Source organism: Dicentrarchus labrax, unplaced genomic scaffold, assembly GCF_905237075.1.
Source record: "Dicentrarchus labrax unplaced genomic scaffold, dlabrax2021, whole genome shotgun sequence".
NCBI classification, from domain to species: domain Eukaryota; kingdom Metazoa; phylum Chordata; class Actinopteri; family Moronidae; genus Dicentrarchus; species Dicentrarchus labrax.
Genome location: NW_026136724.1, coordinates 7255104 through 7278525, shown reverse-complemented (window position 1 = coordinate 7278525; position 23422 = coordinate 7255104). Strand labels below are relative to the sequence as shown.

The 23422-nt window shown below is 40.8% G+C and overlaps 1 protein-coding gene and 1 long non-coding RNA gene across 5 annotated transcripts in view; one reads left to right on the top strand and one right to left on the bottom strand.

Annotated features, from left to right (window-relative positions):
- The window catches only part of LOC127359230 (uncharacterized), an 80889-nt gene extending 66045 nt beyond the window's left edge, over positions 1-14844 (top strand). For 2 of the 3 annotated variants that reach the window (XR_007882619.1, XR_007882620.1), the window contains one exon: positions 8581-14075. This is a non-coding gene — a long non-coding RNA (uncharacterized LOC127359230). Of the gene's footprint in view, positions 1-8580; positions 14076-14491 lie in introns of those variants that run through there. The other variant, XR_007882621.1, reaches the window with a different exon arrangement.
- The window catches only part of LOC127359228 (chemokine-like protein TAFA-2), a 60760-nt gene extending 37360 nt beyond the window's left edge, over positions 1-23400 (bottom strand). For both annotated transcript variants that reach the window (XM_051393110.1, XM_051393111.1), the window contains exon 1: positions 21715-23400. The gene's annotated coding sequence lies outside the window, so the exon portion shown is untranslated. The remainder of the gene's footprint in view (positions 1-21714) is intronic.
- Between the last annotated feature and the right edge of the window lie 22 nt (positions 23401-23422).

Here is a 23422-nt window from a genome sequence, read left to right as displayed (position 1 = left end):
TGAGCAGAGCACACAGGCTTTAAAATTAAATTGCACCTGTTTTATTTCTTTTTTTTTTTTTGTTACACTCTTCTCTCCGCTGTTTTACATCACGGAACAACGAGGCTCAAGTTATTTTAGCCGTGGCCCTCGTGAGGCTTATAATCCAGGCTAAGTGACAGGCTAATTTGTGGTATTAGATTGCTTTCATCGGGTCGTTTGGGCCTGCTTTGAACGTTAGCGGTATGAAAAGGCTGCTCTGCCTCAGCGGTCACATTGACTTGTATGCTGTGTGACTGCTGGGGGGTGGAAGTGGGAGGAGGGGAGGAGGAGCGGGGGGGTCACAGCGGCTCTCGGAGGCCATATTTCCTCAGTCGTGTTCAATCTTCTCCCTGAGAACGGGCAAGAAGGATTGAGCCGAAAGTAAGAAAACTGGAGCTGTGCGGGGGAAACTTCCACCGAGCCAAGATCAGTCGACTGTTCAGTCTAATCATAGTCTGAATTTAGTCTGTTTATAACGAGCGATGAGAGATAAATTGAACTAAAGGTCCGTGGAATGAGAAAATAGGTTTTCTGCAGGAGTGGAAATCCATCAAAAGGGACAAGAGGCTACTCTAGTGGTGTTAAAGTGGCTCAATAGTGAGACAAAAACATCCAGTTGAAAATCTCTCCAAGTAGGAATCAAAGAGAGTGTGTGTGTTGTGTGTGTGTTGTGTGTGGGTGTGTGTGTGTGGTGTGTTAATGCCAAGCTAAAGCCTCAAGATATAGCCTTAAACACACACAGAAGACTGTTTTCTTTAACAATAAGATGGGACCCATGCGAAGTCAACTTATTGCTGATGACCATTCAGAGTGTCAGAGGCCGGAACAAGTAATTAAAGGCAATAGAAAAATGGAGGATTAGTTAGAATTAATCCGCAACTTTTCCCATTTTCTTGCAGAAAATGTTGAAATGGAACGATATGGAAATCTAGCAGAGCATAGCAGAACTAATGGGTTGGCAGCTCTCCCCCTGAAATGAGAAGGGACTAATGGATCCGTGGCCCTGGCTAAGATGGCTGAGCCAGATTGCATGTGGATTTAAGTGATTAAGAACATGGTGGCCCCCGGTCCTCCTTTGGTCAGAGAAATTGTAATATATGACAATGAATGCTATAATATGAAATTCCTCATTTTAAAGAATCCATGGTTGCTGCAGAGAATTCAGGGTACGATTCCCATCCGAGATTAGGAAAATGTATGCTATTTGAATGCATATCGCGTTGGGAATGGCAGGGATGCAGGGAGGGCGTGGTGCATGGGACAGCACATGTCCATAAATCTGTTAATCTGTGGATTCACTCACATTATAACGTTTTCACATGTTGTGCTTGTCTGGGTTTCTTAGAGAGAAGTTTCCCCAAATGGCTTTTATTAATTGAACCTAATTTTTCCTAAAGCCATTGGAGTGATTTGTCTCATTCACACTGGTTGAACAACACTTGTTTAAAATCTGACAGTGTTGCAAACGTGTGGAATTATGTCGCCCTATTAGCAGAATTTAGATTAGTGCAACAATAATGCAGCATGAAATGTGACAAGATGTAAGAAAAGGAAATATTTCATCACATTATGGCCCTTAATAATGTTGATGTTATTATCGGCTCATCATTTAACATTATGTTATACTTCACATGGACATATAATAGCATATAATGTAATACAGCGATGTTGTGAGAATTGATTAGCCTCATCAAACTTTATTGCATTTTTAAGCCATGTAAAGACACAATTTATTTCACCAAGTTATTACATCATCTATCAACGAAATAAGGGAAGACCGGGGGGGGGGGTGTGTGTGTGTGTGTGTGTGTGGTGTGTGTGTGGTGTGTGTGTGTTACATCAGAGAAACTCAATTCAAATATACAAATGACAAATTATTCACAACAAATTTGACAGGAAGCCATTCAGGGAACAAATTTCTTTCACCGTGTTTATTTATTCCAGATTCATACTTTGCCCAACAGGTTCTCATATCTAAACAACCAAGTAGGTCATTTGTCAGTGCATTTGGAAAACAACACACACAAACAAAACTCAAACAAACTAATACTTCCTGGTTGAGGTTGGGGAACGTTCCCCTTCATGATTTGAGACCAGAGGCAACTCCAGTGTCCATCCACCCAGCCTGACCTCCTCTCAGTGACTTATTTGCTGCTCTGTAAGAACCTCATACTACTTTTGGTCTTAGTCCATCTGGAAAAAATAACTACTATCTTGTCTCTTGAGAGGAGAAACTCCTAGCCAGACTGAGGGTCAGTTCATGCTCGAACAGAACTAAGTTTGTACGACACGCAAGACTGAAATCAGAAGTGTTCCTGTTTTTTCTGAACAGCTAACCTCCAAGAAAAATGAAAAGTCAGCCATCATAGACAAGAATGGAGATGCAGTATAGTTTAAATACGGAAATAAAGGCGCAGTCTCTCCTGGAAGACATTCATAGTGTTTCACTTCACATAAAAAGTGACAGATCTAGCGACGTAAAGCTGACCAATCCTGGAGTGAAGAACTAACCTGGTTACTTTAAATATATGTCTAAATGCTGCATGTCAATGAGATTTCCCAGAATTTTGTACTTATTTTAACTATAGTAGTGATAAACAAAAACAGTTTCCTGATGGTCTGGAATGAGAGCGCACATCTTTTCCTTACTGCAAGAGTGCCTGAATATACAAATACTATAGACTCCTATGTTACTTTATGCTAGTATATACAATAACGCATCACTACATGCATATCACTCCCCTTATTTTGCTACTCAGCACATTTATATTTATGCACATGCATCCATGTAAAGAGAAACCTACATGTATACATAGCCAGGACTTTTTCTAGGAGAAATAAATCTGGGGAAACCAGGTTTCTCATTTACATAAGAAATCATCTTGCTGTAATCAGGTTGCTTAAAAGTGTGTAAACGCACTGCAACATAGCTACGATGTGTAAAAACCAAGTTCATTAAATAGTTCATCTGTTTCCTTTTCCATCTGTCATCTCCATTTGATTTGGCACCAGTTTGCAACACTGCTCAACAGCTGACTTGGACGTCATCAACAGCTCATTTTAAAACTGCAATTCAGAGAGAAGTAAGTTCCTTTTCTTTCATTCATTCCTTTCCTTTTAAAATGTGCAATTCATTCTGCTCATGCCAAAGCAACCCCCACCCCCCTCATTATAAGAGAATAGAGGACATACAGTAGGAAGCAGAGGGGTGGGACTGCACGCGTGCCGTCTGAAAGCGCCACTCCGTACAGCCACGACCGACTTCGACAGGTGCTAGCAGATAATTGGGCGCCGTGCCGGCTACAACCGCAGTGCTGCTGTCTCCTAGAGCTCATTACTATCACTCAGAAGTTCCCCTTAAAAACCTCCAAAGCCACATGACTCTGCGTATTTGGTAAACCGACGACTGAAATCTCTTGAAACGCTGACATTAAAGGGCCTGTCACTCTGCGAGCTGTTGACGGGCTGTTTGGACGCGTAAATGATTGCACTCAGCATGTCGTAAGTCTGGAAAAGCCTGGGGTTCGGCACACAGGTTCAACTGCACGCACGTACATGGTGAGGTACAGTCAATCCTTCTATGGAACAAATGTACGATTGCATATTAGCTGGTGATGACAGCTTTAAAGCAGGCCTCATTGCCCAAAAGGTTTATAGTAGATAACAGGGTTGGCTTCGGTGATCCAACGTTAACTTACCAGGTGTGAAATTTCCGTCTGTGAAAGACCACGTCCCACACATTTGCAGTTTCTGTTTAAAGCTCCACCCTCAATACCTTGCTCATTAGTTACACTTTTGCCTTTAGGGCACTTTTTTGCCTCTATTAGATAGTTTAAAGTAGATGGAGGCAATAAGGATGGAAAGGCAGGAGGGAAAGGATTCTGCTAAGAAAGCAGGATATTGCGATTACCCCTCTGACTAACTGACCAACTGGAATGCCACCCACTAGGGCTATTCAGACTGAATATAGCCCTCAGCAAATCACTGCAAGAGTCTTTGTTGGTGGTGTTGTGCTGCCAGTGAGAGAATATAAACCAGAAAACCCAGCTGAAAGGCTTGTTATGTAGTCAAGATATGCTGCATGAGCTTACATTAGACTCCATTAATGAAGGTTTGTGAAAGAATGGAGCGATCATGAGCAATAATTCTAAGGTAAAAGATAAAATTAAGAAAAGGCTACAAGCTTCACACTACAATGATCCAGGAAGTCCAGTGTAATACAATTCTGAAAAACGATCACACGGACAATAACATTATCTTTCATGGCGAATCAATGGCGATCGCGATACTGTAACTGGTTGCATATTTATTATTGCTATCTTGACTGCGGCGCCCTGAAAGTCCAGAAGTGATGCTAGAGGGGTACTTACAGAGTCATATTTTGAAGCGGAGGGCCACTGACGAAGCGTCAGTATTAGACGAGCGAGGAGTGCGAACCTGTTGCTGTGGGCCTCATTCAGTCAGCCTAAATAGGCCTTACGAGCTTTCTTTAGAGCTTTCAGCTACACACCCCATTGTCTTCATCAGCCCATGAGTTAGAAAGCAGCGCCTTTTGAGTTGAGAATATTATGTCACACATGCAGAGCCAAGAATGAATTTCCATGCTCAAATGGAAACAGCTTCAAGTGCTCAACTACAAAAGAAGATGCAACAAGAGATGATACTAAAAATAACTATTCCATTGTAGAGTAGTATAAAAGGAAGTATTTTTTCCTTTTTTGCTCTGATTACTGATCTCATTTGGTTACAAAAGGGACTTTTTTGTCATGCCACTGTAGCCCAAGGGAATGAGGGGAGATTGTGGTGGTGGTGGTTTAGTGTTCCACAGACTTTTGTTGGAAGAGATTGAACTTAATTGATGTTATTGCAGCTCCTACTGCTCCTATAGCAGCTACTAAAAGTGATAATTACTTAATGACTCTATAACAACTCCTAGAATATGTCATACTGTTGCATCACAAATTCCTGATAACTGATCTGATTTCTGTACACAACCCTGTGACTGGGAGGCATCATTAAGCCTTCCAATAGACACCAAGCCTATGATCAGATAACAGTCTTACACATTTAAAGGTCCACTGTCTCTTTGTCTGTGATTATTTGCTCAGCAGACAGAAGCCAAGGACTGGAGGGGACAGACTCACAGCATCCAAGTGAGCAGCGAATCGGGCACAGATGCCTGCTGACCATCCTAATAATTCCCACAAAGCTTGACCGGCAATGTTAAATTGGTTACTATTCCATATCTTGTGCTAACCTGGGAGCTAGTTACCAATTTCCCCCAAAAAAGTTTTTCCATTTTGAAAGGAAAGTTACTGTAGCTGGTGGTCATTGCTTCATATTTAATAACCAGATGATTACATTCTCTGAAATGACATCCTCTGACAGCTTCAAGAGAGCAAACAACTTCAGCAGGGTTTGATATGAGTTCCACTCACATGCCAGAAATAATTATGTCAGAACAGATGTTGTATTTTTCAAATGGCGCGTATGTCACTGAAGCAAATCTCGTCAAATTCAAACCAGGATCAAGCAAAATCAAATATCAATAGACACTTGTGGATAGTTTGCCAAACTGTTAGTTGTGCTGATTTTTTTTTAGCTTTTGATAGCAGTGTCTTCTTATTAACAGGACTTTGATGCATGCCTGTGCACACTCACACAGACGCGCTTCCCTCAGTCTCATTACAAATACAGACAGTGCTCTGTTGAGCAGATGCTCCTCAGTATGTACCACATCTCACACCTTTGAATAAAGGCTGGTGAAGGAAACCAACACCTCAGAAACCAACTGCAAATTGCTGGAGTGTGCCGATACCCTGAGTGCTTTCATGAAGTGGATGATAAGAGAGAATATATTAAAGCTTTTAGTCTTCTCCTTCTTCATTTCACAGCTTAGGGATTGCTGACATAACCTCACCCTCTTCCAAGGTGCATGGACATGGGGGGGGGGGAAACAAGTCTGAAGAGGTCAAAACTCCAGAAACACTTATTACACAGCAGAGTTGGTGGAGTTTCTCCCTTTTTTATATTTAACCCCACCCCCCCTTAGAAAAAAAATTAATTTTTTCCCCCATTATTTTTCCCTTTAGTCCCCTAGGGGCCAGGAGAATATATAAAAAAAAAAAAAAAAACAACCTAGCCCACCCTATTTTCTTTTCTTTTTTTTTTCCCCAAAAAAAAAAAATCACAATTTATATAATAAAACTTTTTTAAAATAAAAAATTAATTTTTTTTTTTTTTTTTAAACTAAAAAAATATATAAAAAAAAAAAAAAAAAAATTTTTTTTTTTAAAAAAAAAAAATAAAAAAAAATTTCTCCTTTTCTTTTTTAATTTTAATAATTTAATCAAAAAAAATAATATTTTTTAATTTTTAATTTTTTTTAAAAAATTTTTTTTTTTTTTTTTTTTTTTTTTTTTTTTTTTTTTTTTTTTTTTAATTTAAATTTTTTTTTTTTTTTTTTTTTTTTTTTTTAATTTAAAAAAAAATAAAATTATTTTTTTTTTTTTTTTTTTTTTTTTTTTTTTTTATTTTTAAAAAATTTTTATTTTTTTATTTATTTTTTTTTTTTTTTTTTTAAATTAAAATAAAAAAAAAATTTTTAAAAAAATTAAATAAATATTTTTTTTTTTTATTATAAATATTAAAAATTTTTTTTAAAAAATTAATAGTTTTTCCAGGTCCATTAGCTAAGAGTTACATCTGGGTGTAAATATTTACTAACAACTAATCTCAAAGGAACTAGCTTGTGTGGTGCAACCTGTTTTAATTGGTGACCACTCAGTAAACACTTAAATAGGCTGAGTTTGAACTTACAAAGAGTGGGTGTATGTTGGTGTTGCTCACTTTGCTTAACAAAGGAGGTTAGCAGCCAGGCAGAAGTGACAAACTTACCACCTGAAGCTGGATTCATTGCCCCCTGTAGGCCGAGAAGCTTGCAGACAGCACCCATCAGCAGAAATAAGTTTGGGCTAATGTGGTGAATCTATAGCGGACAGTCTCCTCTGTTACAGTTCAGACTGATAAGAGGGCTGCATTTTCGTTTGTACAGTACTGCCTTAATATGATGACTCCAAGCCGTCAGGTGTACTGTCTGAGGAAGATAGACTGCTCATTGCTGCAAGTGTTTCCTCACTCCAGGTTTTGTAATTAACTGTCAGCACCTTGAGCTTGACGATGTAATTGGTTCCTATGCTGCTTTAAACTCATTAAAGTTGACTATTTGAGAACTTGATTCGCGCCGTGTCCTTCAGAGAGACTGAAAAGGAAACGTTTGCCTCACTGCAGTGTTGGAGCTATCAGGAGCAAACCAATCCTCCACCGACGTGCGCAGGCAGTTAAAAAGACGACAGCTGAGAAGCTTACTGGGTCATCCTTCTCTAACAGTCAGATCCAGAACTGACTGGTCACAGGGCATTGGGTGGCACTGCTTTTCATCTATCACTGACAGATTTGACATCCTCCATCAGTGCGCTATATCACTTATTTTTGGACTTCACCACAGCCTGTCCAGAGGTGACATCTGCTGTACCAAACAAACAATTCTGAAAGTGGAGTGAATTCACGTCAGACCTGTCGGTTCTGTCATAAAAAAGGTTAAGAAGCCAGGCTTCTGCTGTTGGGTGTTAAATTTCTTCTTTTAAAGCCTGCATTAATTGTTTTTTTTTGTGCCCAGTTGGGGGCAGCGTAACAAGTCATAAACACAGATTGTTGCCCACTTACGCACCCAGCAGACACAGAGCAACATTAGCATTCATTTGGAGTTGTTTTTCCGTCCAATATTCAGTCTCCTTTTACCTGTTTGGTCTCCAGTAGCTCCTGAGAATCTGGCTTGTTAGCTACTAGACTAACGGATATTCCTTTCACTGAACTGATGCCTGTGAAAATGAATGCTATGCTACAGGTGGAATAACCAGAAGTCGCACCTATAATTCACGCAATGTATCACAGAGCTAGGAATAAGGTAAAACATTGTAGAGCTGAGGAAAACTGAGGAGAGTCTGGCTAAAATTCTGTGTTCTTGTCCCTAAAAGCAACACTTTTTACATAAGAGTCATTAAACACATTCTTAATATATATTAATTAATTAATATAATAGATATTGTATTATTGCTTAAAGTCACATCAGCAAGCAAAGCAGATCAGTGATTAACTTGCACAAGACCTTGACCTAAGGATCTGGGTCTCATGGTCTACAGTTCAGTTCACTTAAAGTTCTTTCTCATTCTGTGATTTTATGAACGGTCCAAAACACATTGCTAATTGAATAATTTCCACATAAATCTGTCCGGCAACTACAACAGATTGGCAACCATCTCAAGTGGCACCTGGAACATCTGGCATGTGCATCAACAAATCAACAGATCCCAGAGCCTTGAGACTGGAGCTCAGTGGGCTCTGCAGTCTGGAGGCTTGCTGTTACTCATTTCTGGCATGTTACTGTACTTGCCAGCCAATGTGACTGCATTTCTCCTTTCTCTCTCTCTCTCTCTCTCTCTCTCTCTCTCTCTCTCTCTCTCTCTCTCTCTCTCTCTCTCTCTCTCTCTCCCCCACAAGTGTACAGTGGCCTGACGTTGAGCCAGAGAGGATAGGGAGCCACAGCGGCAAGGACGTGATGTAGAGTTTCATCAACGCCTCCACTGCTCCTTATTCTCCATCAGAAATTCAGCTTTTTTTTTTCTCGGCTGGATTACAAGAATGACAGGTGATGTAAGACCACAAGATCACACTTATATATGTTTTATTCTTCTTTCAGCACGACAGTTGATTAAACACCATAGGGAGTAGTGCAGACTAGTTTTAATGTTACACTTTAATTTGTCAAAAGCAGAAATAAAAATCATGTTTAGATCATGAAATAGAAACATGAAATCAAAGGAATAACCCTAGTTAAAATATAAATATAAAATTGCAGCAACTTCTTTTATTATTCATTGATGATCATGGGATCATGTTGTTGAAAGGTCACCAAGCGAGCAAACTAGATTAGCTAGATAGCTGTGGGCTAATATGGCTGGCCTGAACTTAAAAGGACTGCTGTATATAGCAGCAGAGCTCCAGGCTTCATAATATAAGCTTTCTGCTCACTGATGTCATCCATTTTTTTTTTAGGTTCGGTCTAGAGTTAGGCTGATCAATACCCCAGGTATCAATACTATCAATACTAACTCTTGTTTTGAGTGTCTGTATTCACTATCAATAGGACTGATATGAAAATGAATCTGTCTCTCCGCTCTGTCTGTATCAATAGAGCAGCAAACAACGGCCTGTTGTCATCTTTTGAAGTTAGATCACGTTCTGGGTACGTGAACACACTTCTCAGTGCATGATCTCTCTAATATGTGCAGCTACAGCATCACCTCATTAGCTCAGAGAAGACACGGGTAGTTTCTGGGCTGTGTGAACAAAGGAGGACAATCATTTGGACTCATCTCACTTGCACGCAATGGAATAATTATCAAAGAAATACACTTATTTAGTTTCTTGCTGCCACACTCATGTTTGTATGGTAAACATGAAGCTACCGCCAACAGCCGGTTAGCTAAACCACACTTCTTCTTGGGCTCTGCTGGTTGCCTGCACACTACACAGTGACAACAAGAAGTAGTCGCACATAACCCCCCGTTAAAAGTAATTTTTATTAAAACAAACGAGATATAACATGTTAAGAAGTGCGCTTTAGAGGTTCCGCTAGGTGGATTTTGTTAGCTTACGGCACAGCCTGGCTAACTGTTTCTTCCCGTCTCCAGTGTTTAAGCTAACCAGCTACCAGCTACTTCATATTTAGCATACAGCAGTTTTTTCTCAAACTTTTTCTGGTGTTCTTCACCCCATAATTTTTGTCAAACATTAACAATGATAGGGTAAGCAACTAATATAAAAGGATCCGAGTTAAAGTTTAGTGAAATAAAGGTCCGCATCAGCCAACTCTGTCTATTTTCCCTACATAAATCATATTCATTCAACTTAGTTTCACTCCATGTTTTTCTTCTGGTAAGGAGGACCCGTCCCACAGTTTAGGAACCATTGGACATGCTAGTGGTATCAATCTTCTCATCTTAATCTTTCCAAGAATGCAAATTACTTGTTCGGCAAATAATTTGCTGTATATGAAAATGTATTAGGAAGTAGTAGTATCAGTGAGGCATCCGCATCCTAAATCAGGACACATTATTCTTCCCAACATGGTAGCACGGAACTTCTATAGTAAAGTATTGTGTTTTGGTTAAATCAATAACCAAATTGCCCTAGTTCTCTTTAAAGTTACTTTAACCTGCATTACGGATTTTTTTTTTTACCACTTGATGACATATTATCCTCTTATAAAGTTGGTATGGCTAATGGTTACCTACTGTATTTATACATCCAGCAGACACAGAGCAAGATTAATGTTCAGTTGGAGTTGTGTTTCAGTCTACCTGGCATATTCCCATCCAATATTCACTTTGCTTTTAGCTCTGTTTTGGTCCTGAGGAGAATATCTGACTCTTTAACTGCTGAATGCTCCTCTGTGTAAAAAAGTTATGGACATAAAACCAAAACAATAAGCTGAAGGATGCTAAAATGCTCCGTAGTTGGATCATAATTCCCTTCCATTTTTTCCAGTGTTAATATAAAAACATTGACTTGTGCAGCTTCAACTAGAAAAAGCGATCCAGGCTCCACCGTCAGTGAGATCATTTCTGCCTCTGAGAGATGTTTGCAAACTGTTTTTTCCTGCTGCCTTTTTCGTTTCTCCAGCTCTCTCTCCCTTCCTCTGTTTCCGTCTCTCTCTCTCCCTCTCTCACCTCATATCTCCAGCTGTCGCCTGGTAGAATGTAAATGAGCCTCTCAGCACAGGGCCTGTGATGGTGTCAGCCCTCTCCTTAGTCTCTGGTCTCATTAGAAGCCTAGTGTAGCTGACATTTACCCAGCCGCTGTGTTGACTAGCTCTTCATGCGGGCCATATGGGTCAAAACAATACACAGTGAAACTTCAGCAATCCAAATCTCTTTGGGAAGGAAGGTCGCTGGAGCTTGTGAGATGACTGGATGGCGACTAAAAACCGTTAAAATGTCCAAAAAAAGGCCTTGAAATGTAAAAAAAAAAAAAAAAAAAATCAATCCACATTCCTTTCTTAATGACCCATGTGGTCTAATTTGAAGTGAAGTTAAAAATCTAAAGCACTGCCATTCATGCGGTCCTGTGTCCTTGCTGTATTGTGTGTACTGTTGGCCTCTGTTAAGTTGTCAGTGCACAAATGTCAGCAGGACAGATTCCTGGCAGCTGAACTAATTAAGATTCTGAATTAACAGCAAACGCTCAACATTTTTCAATTCTTTTTGTCTGCACAAATGCACCAAAAATCTGAAATTGCCACGGTCGTTTTTGCACAATAACCTGTGTGATTTTTACACATTATTCTGCCAATTGATAATGTCCTCTTAATAATATAAAATTTGCTTTGATTTTGGTGAACAACAGCCATCTCCTGAGTTAGCTCTGTGAGTTTGAAATTAATAGGATGGCCACAGCTATTTCCTGACTCTTCTTCCTCTTGGGATCCTGCAGCTCTGTTTTTCTGCGGTCCTCTCATCCTGTTACTAATGCCTGACTCTGTGTAACCCTTATCTCCATGCTCACTACATGGCCTGATAGGGCTCTGTGTGTAAGCAATTAAAACGGCTTATTTGCCAGATAAGTGAGGGAGAGCGGTCAGATTGAAAGCCACAGGCTGCCAGTATCAGGTCTTTAGGTTACAGCCCCCGGGTTAAATAGCCCGGGGGTGCAGAGTGAGCCAAGCGAGGCGTACAGCTCAGTGTGAGTGTGTGTAGGGGCTGAAACTCTGCCAGAGGGAAACATACACACAAGGTATGTGTGTGTTTTCCACATAACCAACATACACTGAAATTAATATTTAACCATCATCATAAATAAAGATGGGGGGGGGATACAGTAGAAAATATACCATCCTGTGTTCAAAAGCTGTTCATATGTTTGTGGATTTACATAGCTGTGCATGGATAGAATATATTCATATTATACATTCTTGTCTAATGAACAAAACAAATTCTCTGTGAAGTACTTCGTGTCTGTACATCAAAGCCTGTTCCCACATCTGATTGCTAACAGGCAGACAGGTGCCATATGATCTCAACACACTGTATTCAGGGTTGAAACACAGGAAAAACTTGCTTTAAAGGTCCAGTGTGTAACATTTGGGAGGATCTATAAGCAGAAATGAAATATAACATTCATAGCTATGTTTCCTTTAGTGTACAATCACCTGAAAATAGGAATTGTTGTCATTTCGTTACCTTAGAATGAGCTGTTTATATCTACAGGCGCCACATGTCGCCTGCAATGGAGTCCGCCATATTGAACCACCATGTTTCTACAGTAGCCCATTAAGGACTATAACCACACTAAATGCCACTAAATCCCACACACTGCTCCTTTAATATCATAATAAAACTAATCACTACACAGATGAACTTACTGCTCTGCTGGTCATATTGGAGGCATCCAGCTTAAAGTTTTATAGCTGCATTTTCCTTCCCTATTTGCTACTTTGTGCACCATTTACTTTCTGGCATTTTGTTCTTCAGACCAAATGCACAACCTCAAAAAGTTAATGCAAGGTTGTGCAGCAAACCAGGATATTACAGACCAACATTTGATCATTCAGAATAATCATTTTCTAACATAGTTTGCCCTTGGATCTTCTATTTTCTACCATGCTTTAGATTTTATAGGTAGGTACCGAGTGTATAAAATTATGTAACAATTCTGCTATATTCTGTGCCAGAGTTTCAGTGGACGAGCATTGTGGAGGTCAGAGTAAGGGTCAAAGTTTATTTTGAATCAATTTAAACCTAGTGGAAAATCATCAGTAGCTCTCTCCACTGGAAATAGTGTGCTACAGTGTAATGTTGAACCTACACCATTTTTTTAATTTTTTTTTTTGTGAAAGAACAGAAAGGGGATGATATGCAGCAAGGGCCACAGGTCAGACTTGAACCCACGGCCACTGCAGCAAGGACTTTATCGTATGAGCTACCATGGCATTTTTGCTATAGTTCACACAGTTCAATGACTCCTTTGCATTTGATGCTAAATAATGATTTTATTTATCATTTACTCACCATTGAGTAAACTGTTGAGTGTTCTTATCTGAGGAAGTCAACAGCTAAGTCTGTCAATATTCCATATTCTGTCAAAAAATACCAAAACTAACAAGGAATTTGTCTCACTATTAAACAAGTGTTCTCTGTGGAGCCAAAAGCTTCTTCCTCTCTGAATAGACCACCATAGAGCATTATTATTATTATTATTATTATTATTGTCCAAAATCTGTTCATAATGAGCCGCAGCATTGCAGTGAATGACATGTTCCTTCATTATAATGAACATAAACACTGTAGTTTATATTTATAGACACCATCCAGCTGCAAAAAACCCTGACTGGAGAACCAAATTTGTATTAACCGGCTGTTGAAACATTATTCCCTTTTACAAATTCCCTTTTACAGCTATGAGTAATACTACAGTTCCCAGCTGTTTTAGGAAGTTACTGTTTAAAGATTTATGGTAACGAATTAGCTTGAAGCTGAGGGCCACAGACAGGGAAGGGAAGTTGAGTCAGTGAGCATACTAACTAACGTAGCGTATTTAGTATTAATATCATTGTTATCTCTACATGAGCCTGCTGGGTAGCTGGCTATCCTGTCAGCTCATTTCCTTATTCTTTTTCTATTTTTTCTATTTTTATTGTTAACCAATCATCGTAGTTCCGGGCGAGTTTCACCAATCATAGAAGCCCTCCACGCAAAACATTGAGCCATACATCACCAAGCTACTAGTGATTTTATTCTCACTGGAACAAGAAGCCTTCGATTTTTTTATGAATTCTACAAAAATAAATGCAACTATTTTTGCAATTTTCATTTTCTCCTGCAATTCCAATGCAAAGAAAGCATTGCAACATGCATCGCAGTTTTTTTTGTTTTTTTTTAGAAAAGCTGCCATGAAATCAGATATTTTTGCCCACAAAATCCTGAAGGGACTGCAAAGGAGAAAAAAAGACAGAGAGGCAAAAAAAAAAGAAATAATCCTGCCAAAACCAAACCAGCATAAGAAAGAGAAAAAAAAGAATTGTCAGCTTATATTCTGTCTGATTGTAATAGAGCAGACAGATCATCACCCTTTTTGACGATTAAAAACAGTAGCCAACAATAGCCTCAATGAGAATGAACAAATAACAAGAACAAATCTATTAAAACACAATAGAACAAAATAAGAGTATTGTTAGGAGACAACATGGGAGATACAGGAAATCACTAACTGAAATTGCGGTTTACAACGCATCAGATGGACTAAACGAAGGTTAACACGCTCACAGGAAACTACATTCTGAAAGAAATCTACCACATCTGATAACATTTCAAATCTACAAACGGTACCTAATAGTTCTTTTTTTTTTCTCGAGCTCACTCATTATCTTTAGGAGCACCACAACGGCTGCTGCTTGCTGGGAGATTTGCTCACAGAGCAAACATGTATAGAGCGGAGAAAGAGGGGGGAAAAAAGCAGCAGTAGCAGAGTCTGCTTTCTGAAGACATCACGGCGGAGTAACGGAGAAGACTTCGACCTTGGCTGTGACCTGAACAAACTGTAATGAGTTCTGAACTTCTGCCTCAGCTCAGTATTGTTGTGGTTTTCAGAGTGCTGAGAGCTGGTAAACAGGATATTGAGTCCCAGATGGGTTTGGCTCACATCATGAAAGTACTGTAGGCCCACAGCTCTGCACAAACCATCAGCCATCGGAATGAAACGGACGGAAGGGGGGTGGGTGGGAGAGAGGAGAGGAGAGGGGAGGGGAAGGGGGAGAGTGAGAAAGAAAGATGTTTCTGCTGTCCAAAATGTGCATTGGTGTGTTTTGTTTGCAGGCTTCCGGAGGCTTGAGCTACCCTGCATGACGGGGACATGTTTATAAGCCACTGGGCCACACACAGAGCAACACTAAGACGCTGCTGAAGAGATAAAACGGCCACGCGGGGGCGGGGGGGGGGCCTGGATACAGACCAGCGGATCTCCATTTTCTCTCATTGTCTTTTTCAGTTTCTCTCACTCTTTCTCTCCCTCCCTCCCTGCATGAAATAGGATCACAGTTAACTGGAAGACAGTATGAACAGGAAAGACCAGGGCTGTCCCAGCAGAGGAGGATTCTGGGACAGCAATTGGCGAGAAGAAATATAGACTGTCGAAGCATGTGCACTAAAAGCAGGAATCATTTGTGGAGCCTTGTTCTCGACATTAACGTTCACCTTCCTGCTGCAAAACATATCTACCTCAAGTCATTTCATTTCTTTTGTCATCACATATTTTGGAGAAGCTTACATGAGCATACATGTTTTTGTAGAGCTCTGATGTAATGGGTCACGGTCTGGTAGTTGTGGTCCTCATTAATAGCTACGGTGGCCGAGAGGTGTCAGACTGCAAAAACCACAATGAAAAATCATGCAAATGCACTTGTGTGGTGGTTCTTGTTGCAGATCGGAATTGGATTCAATGCAGAATTTTATTTCTTTTACATGACCTATTATGAAAAATATACATTATTTATTGATTTAAATGAATAGTACCTAATGTAAACTATCAGATAGATCAAATTAGGCATACAGTACTCATTACTCAGAAGCATATTATATATGGGTGGTTATGCCCCCCCAGCCCCCATTGGAGGTGCCCCTGATTCAATGTAGGAATTGTAGAAAGGATGCATATTGGAAAATTCTGCACCATACAATTAGCTTGTAAAGGCAACATTCAGAGCCATTGTGCCCTTTAGGTTCAAAAGTAAGGGTGGTGGATTGGGGTGTAACTTTCCTGTGGGTGACAGTACTTCATGTTCCGTCATAGATTCCAATAATAATGTTTTTTTTGTGTGTTTTCTTTTACATAACTAAATACTTTAATAAAGGCTTATATCTGCTTACAACTACTTTATGATTTGTTATAAACATTTTATTAAGTGTAATAAGTGCATATAAATGCCTTATAGGGGTAAAGTGTTACCAAGTTCATTTTAACAACAATATCGCAACGTCCCCAAAAATCCCCCTGAAACACAGTTATGAATAAAGCTATAACAGAGTAAGAATGGTCAACATTACATTATGTTACCGTTTCGTTTACTCGCCTTGCTCACTGTCAGTTAAAGAGGGAACGGAATATGCCTTACATATTTTTCATTTGTTTAAAAAAAAAAAAAACACAAAATGCCATTCTGAACTCCTTTAACTATTAAAGGTGCTGCTGTTTTTTTGTCAATGTGTGCTGCTCATGATGGATCTTGATCATTACATTCTGCTAATAGGACCATTTTCTACTACTTTCTAATATTTCACTGCATTTAAAAAGGAAAAAAAAGTTTTTGTGTTAGTACAAAATACGGCCAGATTTGTGTCCGCCCATTCAGCCAGCTTTTTCTGCAGCTTTTGCAAAAAGAAAAATACATTTTATAAATCCTTCTTCTTTTTTTTTTTGTGCTGGACACATCTTAACTCCCCCAGCAGGTGGGGGGTTTCCAGCAGTGTGGTTAGAGGGTATTAAAGCAAGAGAGAGTAAAAATCAATGTTGGTAGTTACAGTCACATTTATCACACATTTGATTCAACAGAAGTCCACAGCTGTCAGTATGAAAGATGGCGAAAGGACCAGTCAAAATAAAGCGCTGCCAAAGACCGTCACCAGGAAAGTGAGACAGAAATCTAATCAGAAGAAGGAAACAGAGGTCAGAGTTAAAAATATAAAGGAACATTTACTGTTGTTTTATCATTTCCGCTGAGCTCCTGTATAGTCAACGCCTGGTGAATTTGTTTTACTTCAAATGAAACGGAGGGAGAGCGAAGCGCGCCACAGATCAAATAGAATGTGAAAGAGAGCGAGGAAAAAAAAAAAAGGGCCCTCGCTTCCTACTTACATCAAACACCCGCACCCCGGGTGCCAATCAGCCACCGATATTTTACACAAATTCCAATGGTTTGAGGAGAAGAGAGCACAAACTCTCCTATCAAGGCGGTGCAGTGGAGCACCTGACCTCTTCTCAAGTCTTTCATTTGGAGCGGGCGAGGAATAAATCCCCGGGCAGTTGACGGCAGCTCGTACATTCAAAAGCTTTTTCTACATTACTGCAAAAAATCTCATCTTCAAGACTATTTTCTTAGAACAAAGAGCAAATGGACAGTGTTAATAATATAATCCGAATGCTCCGATTCCAAAAGTGATGATGTGATTTGGATAGAAAATCCCACTGACACTCTTCTTGTTTAAAGCAATAGTTCACTTCTTTTCAAAGGTTAAATGAGAAGGTCGATACCGCTCTCATATTTGTCCGTTCCATATACAGCGAGGTAAAATGGGCAAAAAATTAAATCTCAGGGACAATTCATACACAGAAAGAGAACATGATTGAGACATCATATTTTAGCACTTCAAACCTGAACCACCCACGAAGCTGTCACTGCTATACATATTAAAAAAACAGTACAGATAATAGACAGGCTGTGCCGGGCATCTACATTAATAATCCGTTTCAGCACAGATAGAGCAGGAAGGTTCGCGCACTGATTCATCTAAAGAGCTGCTAGCTGCTGTTAGCGGCAGGATCTGTTCAGTAGCTTCACCTCTCACGACCAGAGACAACACCTCATCATCCGAACCCAAACTGAGAGCGTAGATCGGTGTGCAGAGGCTTTTACAGCCTGTCCCTGTGTGAGCTGTGCTGGCACATCAGTAACAAACTGCAATTCCTCCAACAGCCACTGGAGGCTGGCTGCAGAAGTGAGTCCGTCCCAACTTTAAGGCAGAAATAACTGTACAAGTGGTGGATTTTATGTAACTCACCTGTATAAATTATATTAAGGCTTAAAGTTATGCATAATTAAGGCTATGGCCGCTTTGATTGACAGGTTCTCTCTGCTGAATCCAGGCTTCATTCGGCCCGCTGACTACGTTCATTTTCAATAACAGTCATCTATGTTTTCATCCATCCATTAGCTATACCCACTTATCCTTGAGTGTAGCTGACATTGGACCCTAGTCCATCACAGGACTCAAACATCCTTTCACTTTCACGCTCATGTTCACGCCTGCGGGCAACTTTACAGTCACAGACAGGCCTCAGCCAGCCGGCCGGGTTGTGCCCCGAGCTTTGCTGTGGTGCGGTCGTGCTAACCACTGCACCACTGCACCGATCTCAATTTCTTGATCATTTACACTTTGTACAAAAACAGAAATTTGAATTAATTTCATGTATTTGATATATCTCCCAGCCTTTGTTAAAAATCAATCAAGAGCCAAGAAACTTTAGCTTAGCTTAGCATAAAGTCTAACAGCTAGCCTGTCACTGTCCTAGAGGCGACAAAATCCACCTCCTGTAGAACCTCTGAAGCTCACTGTTAGACCTTTTTCACAGCGGACATTTTGACTCGTCATAGTAGGAAAGGCACAGGTTTTACCAATCACATGACCAGTGACTGTGTTGTGTTCAATGACCCAGTAAGTCAGGACAGTGTGACACTAATGCACACACAGTACCAGGACCCTGAAGCTGAAGTGGCTAAGTAGAATCATTTTATTAGTTACACCTGTGATTGTCAAAATGTCCGCTGTGAAAAAGGCCTGTTAACAGCGTAAGTCTTGTTTGTTTAATCAGCACACAAACAGACTGATAGGCTGTAGAAACACTAATGATGCTGTTACTTTGACTGTGTCTTGTTAGGACTCTCTATCACTGAGTATGTGCCCAGAAAATAGATTTTGATGCGTTTATGCTTTCTGCTTTTCAGTCCCGCTGCTACTGTAACTGTGACTGGTTGATTTATTATTTGAAGGTCCAAAATCTGCTATGTTTTTGAAAAAAAAAAAAAAAACTTCCACAAAGCACACTAATTCAAAGACCCCCCGCTGATGGTGTGTTGCATGTCACAGCTGTTCAGCACTAAGTCGGCCTCGTTGGCGAGGAGCAGCGGACCGTGAAGCCTCGGTGTCATTGCTTTGGATCAATGACTGGGTCACGTGACCCGCCGGAAAAAGGTGACATTGGCTGATCCGCCAGCGCTGGCCAGACAGTCGGCACCAGGTCGCTCAGCTGGAGGGGGACCGGCCTGACCCGAACCACGCGGCCCCGAGCTTTAAAGCTGATGGTTCACGGTGGAGGAGCCACAGACGATGCTCCCAGCTAATTGGGTACGGCTGCCAGTTCTTCTCCGAGGGAAGTAGCTATTGGCTGCTAAAAAGTTGCTTGAAGTTGCCAGATGACGTCATTATGTGATTTGCTGCATCCTGTTCTGTGCTGAGAGGCAGCAGTGGAAGAAGCTTCCACATCCCTCATTCAAGTGGAAGTACACTCATTCATGGCAAAATACTGCAGTGCAAGTCCTGCACTCACAATCTTACTTCAGAAGTAAAAGTACAAATGCTACCACATGGAGATAGTTGTAACTCTGTTGTATACAGTTTAGTTAGTTAGTTAGTTAAATCCTGTGCTTCCCAACTAGGACTGCACAATTAATCTAAATATTATCATAAACGCAATAAAACCAAGTGCAGTATCCAAATCGCAGAAGCTGCAACGGTAAAATGAGGAAAGCAGCATTTTAATGATAAACTGGGTGCTGCAGGGGTTCCCTGGCCTACAAGTATTGTTCTCCACATATTTGTTTGCTGCAGAGCCCCAAAAATTTCACCACATCGTGATTTGAATCGTTTTTTTGTGTGACAATTTCATTTTTGATGCACAAAAACGATCGTTCTGTATCTGTCGAAATAATCGCAATATGAGGATTTTACCACATCGTGCAGCCCTGTTCCCAGCCGGGGGGGTCAGGCCCTTCCTAAAGGTCACCAGATAAATATGATGGGGTTGTGAGACGATTAAGACAAAAAGTTCTGCTGCACAAATTTCAATGAATCTTTTTAAACTTTTGACTGAATGTTGCTTTTCTGTGAGATATTGGATGTTTTTCCTCTTTGGGTCTTGAACGGTTATCAAATGAAACCATGTGAGACGTTTAGTGTTTAAATGTAAAATCATAATATGCTACTGACTATATCTAAATGTAGTGGAGTAGAAGAATAGAGTAGCATAATGTGGGAAAATGAAGTACTACTGTAAATGTACTTAGTTACTTAAACACAAAAGTACTTAGACGAGCCAATATTGCACATTTGTGTGTATCCATATTTGTTCCTGCAGGTCTCATACACTTGAGTCTCATACACTACAGTCTTGAGTGGCTGGATTGGAAGGAGAAACAGCAGTTGGAGTTTTAGTTTTACCAAACATTTGTTTAATTCCACGTTGCTTTTTAAAGGCAGAGATATTGTAACCGGTTAAAGGGCAGCGAGTGGCGTGGAGCCACAGTCAGGGAAGAGGTGGTTAAGGGAGGAAGCGAATGCGTTCTGCTACTAACAGAACACATCGGTCTGTCCATACAGCTGCTCTCTGACGTTCAACTCCTCTACTTTCACCATCACAGCAGCTCCACCTCTATGACATTCCACTACAACCTGAACCTCTGCTGCTCCACTGCATGCTTCCTGGTCCATCCACAGTCTGTTCCTGCTGTCCTCCATCCACTCCTCCCCCCCCAGCATTGTGCGCTTGTCTCGTAAACTGTCAGCACGTCTGATCCCTTTTGTTCCTGTCATATTTCAGCAAATTAAAAGCATTAGCTGTGTGTCTGGCAGCAGGTGGAGGAGGACGGGGTCCGGGTTCGGCCCTCCTGCCACTGTGTCACTGTATTTCATCATCAGAGGACTCGCATCATTTGCTTGAGCTGACATTAGTCTCAGTGCAGGAGGCCAAATCCATACATCGCTATTAATATTTAGCTGACTTCCTGACAGCAGTTTGGTAGTTACACTGGTCCTGCCACACCTACCAATAACACCAAACCATTAGATGTGTTTCTACAGATCCTAGACCAGCACAAAATACTGCTTTTATAGTAAAGACTTGTGTTCCTGCCTTCACTGTAGACTCTGTAATGCAGTTTGATCTCCGTCGACCTGATGGTGCTCAGGACTCCATGGATGGACTGATTTGGTGAAAAAAAAAAAAAAGTGAGCTGGATTTCTGCTACAGCTCAGTGAGAGGGATGAACAACTGGAAAACTGCAGTCACCAGAGCCAAAGAGCTCAATGTGGACTGCTTTTACACAGGAGTTTGCTTTTCTAACTGTGCTCGTAGAAAGAGTAAAAATCTCTACAGATCCCGCAGTAATGCAAAGTGAAATAACATGAAAATTATTCTCCAGTTTTCTTTAAAAAAAAAAAAAAAAAAGTATAATGGAAACAATTATGAGGCAGCACCGCACTGTATGTACAGCACTGACTGCATGGAAGCAGTGGCAATGCTGTCTGTCTGTCTCTCTGTCTGTCTGTCTGTCTGTAAGTGGAAGACAGTGGAATTTATTCACCTGTTTTAAGGAATCTATTTCAGTCACAGATGACAGTTAAGGCCTAATGCTCCTCTGTTGCGGTAATTGTTGGAGTCCTGATTGGATATTGACGCGGTGCTGATGGGCTCTAAATACTGGCTGTGTCTGAGTGTGCCCGACTGTGGGGAAACTCTCTCAACCCCCGAAAGAGGGCAGATAAATGGCCGTCGGGGGTGGAGGGGGGGTGTCGCCTGAACGGCTCTTACCTGTAATTGTCCCACTCCCTTCCCGCACCTTAACGCCCGTTCAAAGCATCGGCGGGGCTGCTGCTACAATCCAGTGGTGTGTCTGTGGTGTGGAGACATTTGCGTCCTGGGGCTGGCGGAAAAGAAAACCGGGAGTGGTGGGCTTTTTTTTTTTTTTTTTTTTTTTTCTTTTTGTCCCCCGCTCCTTCAGATGTAATCAAACAGCAATAACAGAATCAGACACGATTACTGTTCTTCTGAGGCGGCAGCGTGGGCTCCTCATCCGCCGCACAGCCGAGATTCTCCCGCACCCGAACCTCCCCTGTCCTCTTTTATTCCGACAGAGTCCAGAAAAGCCGGCAGCCCCGCACAGACTCGGGAAGATAACGCGCTTTATCTGCGTCCCGTCGGCGCGCCCTCGGTGGGAGACAGTCCCCCCCAGAGGGTCAGACAGCGCACCTATAATGAACAGATGAATTTCTCAAAGTGGGATCGATCCTGATCAATCACTTCAGCCTCTCAGTCTTTGCTCCACCGCGTCTCTCCTCAGTCTGACAGCTCAGCTCTGCGCGCACTAACTTTTATGGAGACTCCGGAGCGCACAGCGCACAGCGCACCGTCGCTACCGCCGCCGGTAACGCGTTACAGCATCCAGATTACTGGCAAGGATTTGTCTCATAGCCTTCTTAGACTGGACCTCCTTTATTTGAATGCCTCAATGGCTGATCCGAAAAGAAGCATGCGTTGCTTTTCTCGTCAGAGAACCTCAATGTGCTAATGAATCCAAACTGATATTGTCAAACAAAAACTGCACGATCATTACAGGCTCATTAGGACATCTGAAGAATAAAGATTCACAAAATAGAACATTTAATGATTCAGATTTTGTCAGAAGACTAAAAACACAATCACTCATTTGAGAAGCATAACGCAAAAATGACGTAACCAAGAAATGAGTGAAGTACCACACTGAAATGGTAATTAATAAGTAATAAACTGCATTTGATTCATTGAGCTCGAAAGTGAATCAAAAATCATTCCCCACTGAGACATCATCAATTCTGACAAAAGCAAAGAAAAATCACAATTTTCCCAAAATATGATTATTTCCTCAGTCTCCCACAATTCCAACATAAAGAACCGCAGACTCATTTAACCCCATCAGTGACCCTTTAAAGGAGAAGCTGTGGACTGTGTTTGGTGAACTGTTGAACTGTGGACAGCACCCACTGCCGCCTTTCCTCACCAAAAGTTGTCCAGTATTGCCATCGTGTGGACGTTTGATGCATTTCACCAGACATCAGCGACATTCCTCAGGAAGTAAAAGAAAACTGATCAGTGGTCAGATAAATGTTACATTTTAAAGAGCCCCTCCAGACATGTACTAAAAACAAAAACAAACAAATGGGCTACTTGGAACAATAATGTGTGTCTGATATGTTTTTTATGGTATAGTAAGTATAATTTCCACATCCATATAAAGACAAGATGTCTCCTACCTGACTGTGAAGTCCATTCTCAGTGATTCTCACATCACACTGTACAGGTTGCATACTGGACCAGGACTGACTTCCAAATGACTTGTGGTGTAACAAATCATGCTGGTAGGCCCCGCCCCCTAAAACCTGATTTTTAATGAGCTCAGAGAAACTTTCCACTTTCAGCAGATGAATGTAAAAGCCTCCTTCTAGAGTCGAACTCTTAACATTCATCATCCAAACAGCACGCT